This window comes from Haliotis rufescens, unplaced genomic scaffold, assembly GCF_023055435.1.
Source record: "Haliotis rufescens isolate VD_foot unplaced genomic scaffold, xgHalRufe1.0.p SCAF_2, whole genome shotgun sequence".
Lineage (NCBI taxonomy): Eukaryota > Metazoa > Mollusca > Gastropoda > Lepetellida > Haliotidae > Haliotis > Haliotis rufescens.
In genome coordinates, this window is record NW_025963890.1 from 3,829,817 (window position 1) to 3,844,407 (window position 14,591).

General features: G+C 36.7%; 1 protein-coding gene across 2 annotated transcripts in view; it reads right to left on the reverse strand.

Moving 5' to 3' along the window:
- LOC124114520 (erbin-like) overlaps nucleotides 1-13,002 on the reverse strand; it is a 119,027-nt gene extending 106,025 nt beyond the window's left edge. For both annotated transcript variants that reach the window (XM_046475132.2, XM_046475131.2), the window contains exon 1: nucleotides 12,742-13,002. The gene's annotated coding sequence lies outside the window, so the exon portion shown is untranslated. The remainder of the gene's footprint in view (nucleotides 1-12,741) is intronic.
- Nucleotides 13,003-14,591: the final 1,589 nt, after the last annotated feature.

Here is a 14,591-nt window from a genome sequence, read left to right on the forward strand (position 1 = left end):
TTCCTGCACCACATCCCAGCTACATGAAGTATGGTACGTTGGTAGTGAGTTGTATTTTTTCATCCCAGCCATTAAACCACTAGGGACAGACACACATACTGCTTTTGGGAGTGGACATAAAATAAAACTTTCTTCAATCAGCATATGACTATGAGCGTGTAGAAAGAATATTAGCAATATTACTGCAAAGGATACCAAGACTTGGCTACATCCAATCTATCAACGCTGGGAATTTCACCCCAATCTTCCAGCTTCATGGTTGTATATGCTGTGTCTTGGTTGAAGAAAAGCTAGTACAGTAGAATAAAATCCTTCTCGCTAATTCACCATTGCTGTTTCACATATTTGTCAGGTAACATTGATTCTTATACACTCTGAAATAATATATCATCACACCAAATATGAAATGAAACAATTCAAAGACCGGTATGAATACTTGTAGATCATGTGAGCTACTCTTCATGAAAATGAGGGTCCAATTATCTAAAATATAGGTGACCCATTTGTCCCAGAAAGGGGCATTATTTCCAGGTGTCCGTGATGAGTCACCCTGGATGTCCTGAGCATATTGGTAAATTGTATGGAAGAGCAAAACCCTTCAACCAGCACTGGGATATTGACACTGAGACACAAGCATACTAGTCCAAGACTGATGAAATAAGAAGGGACTTGTTCTACTTGTTACTAACTTTCTAGTCCAGAATTATCTGTGGACAAGTCATTTTCTACATTATTTGAGTTACAGTAGACTACTGTTATAACGAACTCATGGGGACCACTAATTTTAGTTCGTAATAACCGTAGTTCGTTATAAGGATACATACAGCCTATATACAACAAATGGACGGGACGAAAATAAGTTCATTATATCCATCAGTTCGTTATAAGCGTGTTTACATAAACAACTGAATGAGCTGTGGACTAGTTGTTTCACTCCTTAATCTAGTTATTTTAGAAAAAAACAAATTGATAAATTGGACTTTGCTCCAAGAAGCAATCACTGGTGAAACATTGCTGAATGGGGCGTCAAAATACAACCAAATCTATTCTTAGATTAATACGTTGTCCTGGATGTCCCTGACATGTATTGTCATGGACCCAATGAATTGCCAGCTGCTGTACCGACTGACCAAGGCAAGAGTGGGAGTCAAGTGTTGTGATATCTATGAAGACTGGGGACACTGACCATTGTCATACAAGAACTGAACCAGTGTCCAGCAGTGAACACTCTCCCCACAAGCATCCTTGGAGCATGTACCCCACCACCCCAAACCCTCTGCACAAAGGAAGAGTGAGTGAGTTGGATGTAACATCGCTTTGAACAGTATTCCAGTCATATCACAGCATGTCAGCTTGATGTGGGAGGTAAGCCTTAAGTGAAACCCATGAGCATGGGTATGGTGCTGAAAAACCCAGAAAAATAAACTGGTGAACTGGGATTCCAAACCAGGATCATAGGATTCTGGCATCCCCAGGGGACGCAACTCTACACAACGAATTGTGGCACCTCAGATGACTGGGCCCCACCCCCACCCCCTCCCCATTGCCCCTCTGAACAGAAACATAATAGTGACCAATGTACCGTACACGAACAGTATTTCACAGTGCAGGTTGAACTCTTGGGCATCTCCTTACAAACATGGCTGTAACAAATGCAAAAAGCTTATCTAATTCATGTCTGAAAAGATCTGTAAACTAGGCTTCACTTTCAACTTACTCAAATGAAAAAGCATATGTTAGACCAGACTTAGAAAAAAATTCTTTTACATTTCATATTGCTTGTATGATAAGTTCCAGTTCATGTTTCTCATAGGGAGAAGAAAGGTTCCACTGCAAGCCTTGGGCCATTTCATTTTCAACAGGTGAAGGGTGCAATTACAGTTAAATGAAAAGATTTAAACCAGCAGAATGCACTCAATCACATTAACTTTTCCAAAAGGAGTTTAGATATGTCATTATGTTGCTTTCAGTGAATATCATGTTAAAATATTTCACGTCTGCTATGTCATGTGTTTCTTTCACAAACAAAGGAAATAATCCTCTCTGTAACTTAAAGGAATTTGCTTTAGCGATGGAAGGAAATTATTTAATAAAAGTGACAAATGGTGAACTGGGTTTGATGTATGGGATCTGTCAGCCTGAACACCATTGAAAATATTTACATGCACACTACCATAGCGCAGCTTTTCAAAAGAGTTGTTTGGAAAACATTTTCAACTTTTACACAATAATTCAACATGCATGTTTTTCTAATGGATTATTCTTCTAAAGAACACTGTCCCATATTTCATAAGAGAACCAAGGAAATGTACAAATGGATGACATATATGAGACATCTTTAAAGATAGGATTTCAGAATTAAATTGGATAACATGGATAAGTGGTGATATTTACAATATTTTCAAACCACATCAGCCCTAAATCAGGACCATCTTTAGATAACATGATTCTCTTCCCATGCCGTGTCATCTCTGAAACACACAGTAACACTCAGCACAAAATATAAGGACCCTTTTTACATAGGCCCTCATTCGATGAACCAGTGAAGCTTTGCACTCCATTTTAGAGAGCATTTTTTCACATGAGTTGCTTCCTGAAAGAACAAATATTCTTTGTCACTGCTAGAGAGAATGAAAGCGACAAGTGCATGAGTGTAATCAACATAGTGTTGAGAGTCACACTTGATTACCTTGCTGTAGGACGTCCTCTCCTGTCGGCCACTGACAGCTTGTGACAACAAGGCCGATTGTAATTGACTAATTGACAGTGACGGACAAGTCAACCATTTCACATGCTGATAATGTTTGAAACAGTTCTGCTCCATTAATTTGTTCATTTAACTGAAAATTAATTCCATTAATCTTAGGTTTTATTTTGGTGTAAAATCTCTTAAATGGTTGATAAATATTTGTTTGGCACTTAAAGGATTAACCTGACACATTTATCTAATCACCAAACATGTGGAATATATAAAACATGAACTGAAACAACACATGCTATTATAATGATTCAACTGTTGAGCTAATGTCAATGGGTATCTTCAAAATGGTATAAAAAATATTTAATTCCCTAATAGCTTAGAGGTCATCCTTTGTGACCTGGGTCCCGTTCAGCAAAACAATCTTAGTGCTAAGGTGATCATAATGCCCATACTTAAACACTGGCTTACAAACGTCATAGCGCTAAGATCGTTTTGTAGAATGAAGCCCTGGACTAAATAGACTCAGGAATGAATATTTTACTACTTTTTAAGATTTGTTTTTGATTAATTGTCCCTTAATATTTATTACACAAGAGATAAAAGAATCTTTCTCTTCAGCCTCAAAATGGAAAATAGAAAGTTTTTTTAATATATATTTGTTGTCTGTATGACAGGCTACCTTGAAACTCCAGCGGAGTGAGTGAGTGAGTGAGTGAGTGAGTGAGTGAGTGAGTGAGTGAGTGAGCTTGCTGCTCCTTTAAGCAGTACTCAAGCAATATCACTCAGGGGACACTTTCAAAGCCTATCCTGGAATGGAAACTCAGTGTTGAAGGTTAATATTGATATAGTTTTACTGAAGGCAGATGTGTATGATCAAGGTGGCTGAACACACACCTGCCAGATCGGGGGGGGGGGGGGGGATTTGACATTCAAATGTCCATGTGTGGATGCTGCACTCACCCATGGCACAAGGAAGACATTTACACGAGACACAATTACATTTGCCTTTTCCATTACAGCACAACAAGGAAAGTTGTACAAAGTGTCAAAGATAAAAATGCATTCATTATCGAAACCCTATCTTGTCACATGCTTATTAGTAAATACATATGTGCTTTTTTGTTGATGCTTTTTTTATGATACAGAATCTTATGATTATTGACATTCATCCAATAAATGGATTCCTACATATTCCAAAATGAGAAACAAATATTATATGTTGTATATTGGGCTCAGTGTGTGTGAAGGTGTACACTGCTTTGATCACAGCAGGGGGACATCAGACACAGACTTCACACATTGACCTCATGTGGGGTATCAAACCCAGACCTCCATCAGGACAAGCTAACGCATTACCCATCTACCCAACTGACACTCAGTTTCAATAGGGTGAATTAACCAGAGTACCTTTGCAATCAATAAATGGAGTATAGCGTTGTGATATTCTACACAGCAATGTCTTGCTTGTTCTACAGTATCCATGAGCCCTCTTGCACAAAGCGATCTTAGCACTACGACAATCTCCAACACCCATACTCTAACATAGACGTACGTCAAAGTGTTGACATCGGTTTGTGCACGGGACCCAGGTGGACTTCTACTTGCTGCCAATTTACAAATAATTCTTAGCATGACACTCTGTCAAAACGTTTACCATCACAGAAGACTGGCCTGTCACCCATTACCGTTGAAGTGAAAAAAAGCTGTTATTCTCACACATAGCAACTCCCTGGCTTGGAGCAAAGTTCAAATGGGCTGATTCACACAATGAGTGAAATCAGAGGTAAATCAAAGTCAGGTGTGTTTCTCACCTGTTAGAGGTGTGACAGATGTCGAAAACTTGCATGACTTCTACAATCACTCTGATCACATGCACTTGTCTAGTGAAGTGTGTAAATCTACATATGCAAGCAGGTTACAGTTGAATATATATGTGTATTTGTTGTGTGAATGCACTTACATATGTGAGAAGAATTACAGAAGATGTAGATAATTTACATAATGTGTTGAAGCTTTGCAAAATGGTTTTCAACAATTGGCAAGTTAAACTGCGTGAGTGAGTGAGTGAGTGAGTGAGTGAGTGAGTGAGTGAGTGAGTGAGTGAGTGAGTCTTAGCATTATTGTGAGACACCATATTGTGGCCATATCCTGTGATGTATCAAGAATTCAACCTGATGCCAATGGTAGGCAAATTTGGAAAAGAAACATTACTTGATTTAAAATTGGGATATTGTAATGTTCCTAATTTCTTAAATATGTGTGAAGATATATTTTAATATTTGCATTCAATATAATATTGTCCACCCTTTCCTCTGTTTTGGCCTTTACTCAACAAAATACAAGATATAGAGCATTGAAATACTGTTCAATGAGACATTAAACCCAACTCACGCACTACTGTCAGAGACCCAGGTTCGTTCCCCATGCTATGATGTTGGTGATTTATCTTGGCCAAATAGGCACCCTAAAACACCAAGATAAATCCACAGCATCATAGTATGGGGAACTGAGGGTGACCTCACCTCATCTTGCCCATGTGAGAAAAGAACCTGGGTGAGTGAGTGAGTGGTGTTTAACACCACGTTAACAGTATTTCAGTCGATTCACCGTCTTAGCTTGATGTGGGAGGAAAGCATTAAGTGATGCAGATCTTAAACGTTTTACAACTTGAAACCCACAAGCATGAATATATTGCTGACAGACTTTCACTATCAATATCACAAATAGATATTTTGTTACAAAGATTTAATCAATAGTGATTTCACATATGAAATTATTCAGTTGTAGAAAACCCGAGATAAATACTATACTGCTTAATCACTGCCCCTTCATAGCAGAGGAGCCAGTCATTGTAGCAATGTACAAATAGACATTGTGGAATGTCCCTCGCCAGTCGGCATGAATTATACTCATACTTACACGTGGAAATGTCATTAACTCAGATACTGAGACATGCTCAAACACTAACTGCGAATACATATATACCTTAGGCTCTTCAAAACTCTTAAATGGGAAAAAACTACCTATCAAAGGAATTTTCTCAGTAACCACTTCAGAACGTTGAATATTCGCTTCCCATTAACTCTCCTTCAGCATGAGTCCGTGTTCCATTAATACAAAATTGATATATGGATATTTGTCCTCTCGCACGCTTAAATTTAAGTTTCTACAAACATCACCATTTATTGCAGCACAATTACCGAATTATATATGATTGACACAATGAACAATTGCAATCTGGTCAAGCACACACTATTTCACACTGTAACAATTCTATGATGGTCAGAGTCAACATCGTCATTTGAAATAATACAATCACCCCCTGATACAAAAAATATTTTAAAGTCTTCATCAACAATGAAAGGATATATATGGGAGGATTTCATAGCTCTGGGACTCATGACGAACACAAAAAGCCCACTACTTGAAAAACAGAACACTGCACTACAATATGATTTTATAGTGTTGAATGGCTGACCCACATTGAGGCGTCTCTATTATAAAAGCCTTACTATACTCTTCTGAAAAATAGACCAGTGACAATCTGACTTGCCTGGTAGGTTATTGCTCCATTGAAACAGACTTAATCAGAGATATTTGCCCCATATAAACCTACCTGTCTGATATGTGTGGAATCTATGACATATATGAAATTAGGCAGATACACTTCACCTTATCTTCTAATAATGTACTTCAAAAGATCACCACCCCATGCATCGATTTCACTGCCAATAATATTTGTTATTGAACACACTTTGCCCTGAATGAAAAGGATTATAAGTGACGGCATTGCGTGTTTACTATGTTTGAACTATCTTGAAACACTCTATAATACTTTCTGTATGTTTTCATTCATTTCAAGTGCAGTAGAGTACATATCAACCTCAGTGGATGGCGGCTGGTATTGTCAGAGTGTCAATGTAATACTACTGGCGGCTCATGTGATATTTATTTGATACGTAGTCATAGGTCTGATAACTCCAGTCAACAGTCTATTTGTGTTCATGACAGACAACAGGACATGGTATTTTACAATATACTGCTTCAAGGTGGCAAGTCGAAGCTGGTATAACTGTGAGTGAGTGAGTGAGTGAGTGAGTGAGTGAGTGAGTGAGTGAGTGAGTTTTGATTTAGACTGCTTTCAGCAGTATTCCAGCAATATCATGTCAGGAGACACCAGAAATGGGCTTCACCCATTTTACCTATGTGGGAATCAAACCCGGTTCTTTGGCATGGTGAACGAAAGCTTTAACCACAAGGCCACCCCACCACCCCTTGGTAGTTATAGCGTTGACTCATCACATCGAAGGTCTGGGTATAATTCACCAAAAGGGTACAACATTTTCAACATCTGACAAAAAAATTTTAATGCACAGTTACCAAATCTATGCCATAATATTCTCAAGATACTTTCAGAAGCATTGATATCAAGCTGTGACTGCAGAAACATGAGTCAGGTGATCACCTGGCCTCACAAAGTCTATCACTCTCCATCCATCAACATCTACATGTGATATCTATATCAAACTACAATCTTTGCCCTCAATAATTTCTTCGATGAAGTGTTCATGTGTGAAGCAATTCCATCTGTCGCGTGACACCAATGCCCCCTTTGATATCAAACCACTCCACTTCAGAATCATAAAGGAACTTTGTGGTTCAAGCCCAGTTCTTTTTACTCCAAAAAACATCCCAACTTAACATAAAGATGTCTGTGTCTTTGATCCCAACAAAATTGTCAAATTGTCATAAAATGACCCAAGACCTTGTCACTTCAAAAAAACATTAAAATCATTGAAAGCTGCTATTTCAAGAGGACTGTTTTTATTTGATGAAAAAGGTTCTCAGTTGTTCCTAGTTTCTTTACACTTAAATAACCCTATTACTTCTAGTTCATGTACTTCATGGCTACAAATGCTTTAGTTTGACATCAAATCTGCCATGATGGAAAAAGCTAAATTGGTTACAAGAAATGCACTCAAACAACAGTCATGAATAATCTCTGTTGATACCGGGACTTCCTCTGGACAATATTTTAATGATGCTTAAAATAATGTCAATTGGAAATTAAGTCCTATTAAATATGAAGAATTTCTAAAGCATTTATACCATGACTGAAAAGTGCAACAGTGTTAAACAGAGTGGATGATACAAACACTCTGCTTTTAACAACATCAATATGAGATAATGTTCCACAATACATCTCTTCTCTGAACAATGTAACCTTACGCCTATAGTGTACAAGTCATAACATATAGCAATGAAACAAATCAAAACTGATACATTTTTATTCCAATTTTCCACCCAAGTGATTTGTCTTGGAGGTTTTGAATGCAACAAGACCAAAGATAACTGAAAGACCAAGTACAACAGAAAATATTCTGCTATTTCTCCTACACAAAAAAGGGGATTACTCTTGTGTTTCGATGTGCATTAAACAGTTATCAGGAACATTTTGACAAGAAGTTTGTTTACAAGATGCAGTGTCATAATAGACAATGATTGGTACTGAGGCCAATGACTATCGCTGCTTCAGTTTTTGTAACAGAGAAATCTTCCGGAATCAACCGATTCAAGTGATCTCTCCAACACATACCCTGTTAAGGTTGATATTTAAATTCTGCAGAATGACCCATAGTTGCATCAGTTTCACATTCAGAATGGCCAGTGAATTCCTGGCTCAGAAACAACTGCAACATCAATAGTGTGACATCATCATACATAATGGTATAATAATATCAAATACTATTTAATCAGCAAATGAATAATCTGCATGCAGTTTACATGGTAATCATGTCTTGTGGTGTTTTATTGCAAATTTCACCTGAAGGGATATGATGTAGTTTTTATTGCACATAAATTTTGATTAATCTCAAAGAAATAATTCCAAAATGCTGCATCCCCAAGAGGGTGGTGCGCACTATAGTCAAGAAAATATAGTATATCCCACAATGCATCCTGATTCAGATGCCCCACAAACATTAAAAGAAGTTGCAAATACTTTGTGATCTCTACCGGCTATAAACAGTCGAAAATACAGGAAGTTTTTCCTACTGCTTTCATGAATAAAAGTTTAGCAAGTGGATAATGTGTTAATATTGTTCCATTTCTAAAGCACCGCATCTTTAAAACCGAATCAATGAATACCCTATAAAATAGCTTACCTACACTCCTACCAGCATGAAATAGACACACACAGCATGCAACCTTCCACTCTATCACAGCACCCTTGTATCCTATCACAGCAGCCTACCATGGAACCAGTGAACCATGCTCTCCTGTTAATTAACAATTCACAGACTAATTTGCACCCACTTATCTAAAAGTCACACTGCATAATAAATGAAACCTGATACAAAGATATTTTAATAATGCACAGTGCATGAACTGCTCACACCTGTAAGTTGGGTTCCCTATTGATTTATCCCTCCCGATACTGGAGAATAAAATATGCAAGTCTCAACACCTATAATCTGCCGAAGATCTGACAGCTCATGATTAAACCATGCCACTGCTACATAAAGAAAGTTATACCATGTTAATTATACCAATTAATTTCTAATTAACATTTACTTCAATTAGCTTCACTGTTATTTAATCTGGTGTCCACAGAACTTCATCAATAAGAAATCTCTAATAATATTTATTACCCCACCTTACCCACACATAATATACAATTTTAATGAAAACACACACAAAATAATTAAACATGAAAAAAAATTGTAATGAGTCAAGAGTTTTAGAGGGTATAAAAACGGGTAAAGTAATAATGATAAGACACTATATTTTATAACTTTAAAGTTTGTTGGATTTAAAATTGATAATTTCAACATATCAGTGATAAATTAAGAAAAGAGTAAATGACAGCTTGAACAATACTGATTAAACTAGCCAATATTATACTACTCATTAATACTATTAATACTACAAGTTTTCACATGACCAAAGTCAATCTGTCATGGCCACCAGAGGCCAACTACAATCATATGAAAAAATCAGGTGTTCTTTAACTTCTTTTGAGTGGTATGTAATTCCTGATGGGTGTATATTCTGAAAGCAGTAAGTAGGAAGTAAGCTCCCAGATGTCTTTGTTTGGTTGGATATAATTTCATTCATTGAACTATCTTACACTGCGAAGGGCTCTAATCATGAACAATTATATATAAGCTGCATGTTTTTAGTAAACTTCAAACAAATTTTCAAAAATCTTCTATCATCATATCTCATCATGTATATATCTTTGACAATCTAAAATATATTCAAAACATGACAAAACTGTTCCCTGATCTTGATAAACAGAGAACACTGTACCTACAAAAACCTCTCGTCTAAAGCCCATCACTTCAACAACCACATAAATTTAAAAAAAGTTTCCTTAAAATACACCTTCCTCAAACCTATCGATGACAATCTACAAAATGGACTTATTGACTCAACCAGACAAAGCATAAACTAACCCAAATAAGGCCGTGAGTTTTGTTCGTCAGTGTTAACCAAGTCAACACAGCCCAATTATGATGAAATGTCACACCAAAATTGATTCTGTCCAGTGTGAATGACGAAAACAAGCTCCATATTGATGGAAATTGAGAAGCCTTTGTGTGACAAAGTGGGCTATCAACGACACGAAATGTGCAAGCATTCCCACAAAGAGACAACTACAGTTACTTAGGAATAGGTGTGTCCTGCCACAAGGTGATGAACAGACCCTTGTCAGATCGAAGCTTGTTTTGTGTGTGCTTTAAGATGATGGCACAAAGTCATCATACTGCAAATAAACACAACTATCAATATCAATATTTCTTTTAAAATTCCTACAACGTCTAGTGTTAAATTTGGTAAACATTATTGGAAACAATGATTTAAGGATATGGTTCATGTCCTATTCTGCAACATCTGCATTGGTATGTACACCAGGGACTTGTCTATAGAAAGATCCAGAAATTAGACCTAACAACAAGCCATTTTAACACCTTTTATATATACCAGTAAAAGGGTACCCAATATTTCCACATAATCTACAAAAGGTTAACTGTAGTCATATGAAAATGTTGGGTGTTCTTTAACTTCTTTTGAGTAGTGTGTATATATATATATATAACATTATACAGAAGCAAAATATACTAGTATATATGATAACCATTTATATTGGACCATTTAATTCAATCAAGGTCCATTACTCAAAAATGATGGGTCATGAACCACTTGCTATGAGAGTAACAATGCCACATTTGAATAGCTTGAACTGCCCATCCTGTAAAGATAGTCAGTTTCAGTTTTGGAGGGTATATTGACCATTGCCCATCCCAGAAATAACCCTAACTATAAACTTCTGTATTTGAGCTTACCAAGTACTTCACATATTGCTTTACACAACCAAATTTAACATATTGTGTATTTAAAATTTTAAATTAAAAACAATGTCTTCAAGTACCTTTTCCACAAAAATGATTAATTCAAAACTAAACAATTTACCTAAAATAGCATGATGCCACACAGTCTCAACCCCCCAAATCCTCCTCTTATTTAACCACAAGCCAAAATTAAGGCATGTATTTCAGTCCAATATCCTACCGGAAAGGTTCAGGTAAAATTTAGATACAGCAAAGAATTCTTTGGCCAAATCTCAACACTACAACACCTTGCTATCCTGGCTGGATACAGACATGAAAGACAATGGCTTTTGCATGGGAATTTAACACCCTTGAGGCAGGCTTTCATCTTCAATAGTATTGTGAAGGGGGTTAAATAAACTCGTGATCACACTTTGACACAATAATCTCCTTGCAGCCTCCATGGCAGGGCCTGAGGTTATTTGGACCTACACACGACTATCAGGTATTACTTTCGACGGTCCGAACCTGACAGGGCGTATATCGGGAGACAAATTGTACAGGGGTATTCCATCATAGTTTATACCCTATTTGTGATTTGATTGTAGTGAGAATGCAGCTTTCCTGATGTCCCCAAGCAGCCAAATGCCAGAGTCTTTAGCTGGAGATCTTTTATTCCCAGGCTGTTAATCTGTTGATAATGCTACTTTGAGTAGTTGAAGAGTGTTTTGATCATGTTTATTTGCCTACCCAGCTAATAAAACAGAGGACTACTAGGACAAGATAAAACATGAAGAAACAGGTTCTTCTCAACATCGTAAATATAATACTTCTTGCATGATCTCATTACAACTGACATATATACTACTGAAAAGAAGTTCAAGAACACCCAAATCTTTCATATTAATATAGTTCATGTGAAACAATTGGTTGTTCTTAACTTTTTTTTGAGTAATATTTATAACAATCATTATGAAAAAGGTTTCTTAATAACAATAAATAGTCTATTCCACAGCAACATGTTTTTCATTTCATTATACTGCTTTAAAACATACTAAATAATACATATTATTCATTATTAATAAAGGGTATAAATGTATTGAATGATGAAACTACAAATTGTTACACAGAGAGACATCATAGTTAATATTCATTTCTGCAGTTTCGGTAGTTCTATAAGCACATCATTACTTAACCGTGAACGGGATAAAGGCAGTATGCTGGAAACTCGACAGGTCTTAAACATATCAAATCTATTAAAATGATTTAACAATCAGAGCAAGAAATATATGAGTATATCGCAAGCTAAGAATCGAAAGAATGTCTGGGCATCATACAAAGCAATAAATCACAAGCGGGCGAGCGTATACCTGCATGTATATTATTAATATCATATAAACAACATCAAACTTGTGAACCGATTTATCAAAAGGATAAATTAAAACATCAAGTGATATATAAAAAGAATTTATGATGACATATAGAAGGGAAATTCTTTAAGTATCGTTGTTGTCAGTAAGCGTAGCCGTTCCCATTGAGAGCTCGTTCACCTGAGTTTGAGAGCCTTACAACTCGTGTGTAGTGTGGCTCGCTTTGGAATTGCTGCGTCCTGTCGCGAGTAGCAGACAGAGCGCGTTTGTAAAATCCACACATCGTCCTGGCATCAAATGAATACGGACTTATCAAATTAAGAAATCCATCACTCACCTCGCTATCATTTCGTTGTAAAGTAAATCCAATTAATAAATTCACAACATCACGTACTCCAAGCGATCATTCAAACATGCATATTCTCACCGCCATTACGCCGTGAAGTCACGTGACTATGCCAAAATGACGTCACGGAAAGCGTCCCCCACAACTTGGGACAATATTTCTCATGGGTGATTTAGAATTTTTCCGAGGGAAATGGCTTCAATCGATTCACATGCAATCGAAACAAGCCTTGGTGAATATGAATTTAACAACCAGCCCGATGTTAGAGGATAAATCAAGATCCACTTCGCCACCCGTCTATGTGTGTTTTATTGAATAGCGCACGCAGAGCCAAACAGGGCCTAACATTGTTTGACTTATGCATGGACCTATTCATTTCAACATATGGCATGACGCATGTACTTAATTCAGTAGGGTCAACATGCTGATTTTGTCCCGTCAATATAATCAATGCCGGTTATTGCGGGCGACGAGCATAAAAAACATGAGTACCCTGGCCTTATCAGCTGTGCGCTTCGAACGTGTTGTAAGGCATAATGATATTGTGAAAATATTAACATCAACAAACAAAATCATGTATATTCAAGTTTCGACGTGGCAGTACTATTTATATTAATTACGGCCAATTTATATTTGCATGCATACATTGTGTTTTATTTGTAAATGATATGGGTAAATGTAAACACCATAACATTGTAGCACTGGGTTGATTCTGATATTCTGATTTCTGACCATACATTCATAGGTGTATGTGTAGAAAAAAAACCACTATACTAAGGTTAAACTTTTTTTTAAAGTTCCCCTTTTTGAGCTTTATAATTTTCGATAAAAACTTGTTTAGAAACGGGTTAGGGAAAAACACCCGCAATTAATCATAATCATAACAATAGCTTATTACTGATCACCAAATTCAGTATCAGATGATACGAGTAATTACTATGTTTTTATTGGAAGCGCTCATAAAAGAATAGCCATCCTCATCAAACATAATAGCAATATCACGAGGTACAATAACACTGGGCTATTCATGTCAAATTTGTCTTTTGACCTGCGATTGATGCCTATATGAAACCATATAATCAATATGTAGAATGGATCGTTCGGTTCATTGTTGTCTAAATGTGGGCCCGGGCACCGTACCTTGCGCGGTCAGGGTGGGGGATCTGGGCTATTCACGGGAAAATCAATTTATTTCCGGCTTATATGTCCTTGCATTTGTTGTGTTGTGATATTTGCGGGATTTTAGGTTCAGCGCACTAGTGCTTTCACAGTTTGGATGATTGAATTTTAGGCATATGAGCCAAGACGCTATTTTTATTGTGAATATGCATTTATTGGTTATTATTGTTATGAATAGTATGGTCAGTGTGTGTTGTACGTACAGGTTTATAACATAAGGCTCTTAAAGGTGGTGTATGAAACTGTCATACATACATTATGTCCAATTGTGTATTGTTATATGCGTGACCTGATTTATGTTTGGATGTTCTTATAACCAGGTTGTGGAAAATGTCACGTACTGGGGTTTAAGGTGATCATTTCCGAACTCCTGTTTTGTTTGGTAGTATCTGAATAATTCAGTCAAGTCTATTGAATATATTTGAGACTTGAAACTTCAGCTAAACCCCCAGGCAAGTTTGATGGCAACTAAAAATTAAACAAAAAAGAAATGGGTATTCGACGGTTATGTATTTGAGGCGGGTATCACAGTTGTGTTTTGGGCTGTACTTTACAGTGTTTCCGCGACTATTTTCACCCAAGTAACGATTTGATAACGTTTGTAATTTTGAGGGCAAAACCGATTTTCAAGTGTAATATTTTTTTTTGTCCAAGAGTTTACA